Source organism: Ambystoma mexicanum, chromosome 1p (genome assembly GCF_040938575.1).
Source record: "Ambystoma mexicanum isolate Mex_15411 chromosome 1p, UKY_AmexF1_1, whole genome shotgun sequence".
Taxonomy (NCBI): Eukaryota; Metazoa; Chordata; class Amphibia; order Caudata; family Ambystomatidae; genus Ambystoma; species Ambystoma mexicanum.
In genome coordinates, this window is record NC_090921.1 from 6,473,636 (window position 1) to 6,474,944 (window position 1,309).

Here is a 1,309-nt window from a genome sequence, read left to right on the forward strand (position 1 = left end):
TGTACCCAAGGGTGCTTCACACTGTCCACCCCTCACCCCCACACCTGGGGGAAGGGGGGCCCATTCATATTGAATTGGCCCCCAGCAGCCCTAACACATGTTGACCCAGGCCCTGTGAGCGAGCACTAAAGGAGCTCTTTCTTATGCAAAGTGCCTGATTGGCAGCAAGGAGGGAGGGCGTGTGTGTTGTGGCTTTGAAGAGATTTGGAAGGTGTCACCAGGACAAGGCAGGGCTGCTCGCTCTTTGCCCTTCATATAAGTGCTGAATCCGGCTGACGTGTCTCTCTTTCCAGAGGATTAGTGACGCAGTTATTACCAAGGGGATATAGCTCAGTGGTAGAGCATTTGACTGCAGATCAAGAGGTCCCTGGTTCAAATCCGGGTGTCCCCTTCTACTTTTTTCATTTTAACGATACTAATTTGTCTTTATTTGTAAAGATCTGTCTTCCTTTTCTGAGCACAGCTGCCATCAGTAAGGATTCACTGCACTTTAAGATGCACGTTGTACACATGCTTTCGGATATTCCTAACATATATATGAATTTGCTTATTTCGAAAGCATATATCACACCCACCTTCGCTTATTATTCATGCGGTCGGAAATTCCCCTATTTTCAGGTCCCATTGGCAGAAGGATTTTTAAAAAGGCGCAGGATTTAGAGCCAATCCGAAACAAATAACACCTCTGCAAGAGTCGCCCAACCTGATGCGCTACCTCCGCAGCTTTCCGTCAGGACTCATCATTCCCTGATCCTCTGCAAGAGTCGCCCAACCTGATGCGCTACCTCTGCAGCTTTCTGCTTCAGGACTCATCATTCCCTGATCCTCGGCAAGAGTCGCCCAACCTGATGCGCTACCTCTGCAGCTTTCTGCTTCAGGACTCATCATTCCCTGATCCTCTGCAAGAGTCGCCCAACCTGATGCGCTACCTCAGCAGCTTTCTGCGTCAGGACTCATCATTCCCTGATCCCTGATACTGCAAACACGCTGAATTCCCAACACTGCAGTTCACAAACATAGTGTTTCATCTCCAGCAACACTGGCATTTCTCATTAAGGGGGTGCAGTGAAAACTGAAAGGCGGTCACCCCAACAGCACAAACCTTCACCAGGTGATGCCAGGGGAGGTCACAGGGTGACACACGCCTTGCACTTATCAGACTCAGCTTTCTACCAAAAATAATAAGTTATGAACGGGAAGTTTTACATTAATTATAACCTACATATTTTATCCTACCTGCAGCAATCCAGAAGTGGGGTCAACCCTGTGCCTCCAAGAATGGGAATTGTGTAACCACTGCGCGGAACAC

At 48.5% G+C, this 1,309-nt stretch overlaps 1 non-coding gene across 1 annotated transcript; it reads left to right on the plus strand.

Moving 5' to 3' along the window:
- Positions 1 to 319: 319 nt before the first annotated feature.
- Positions 320 to 391, plus strand: TRNAC-GCA (transfer RNA cysteine (anticodon GCA)). Its single transcript has one exon. It is a non-coding gene; the product is annotated as a tRNA-Cys (tRNA).
- Positions 392 to 1,309: the final 918 nt, after the last annotated feature.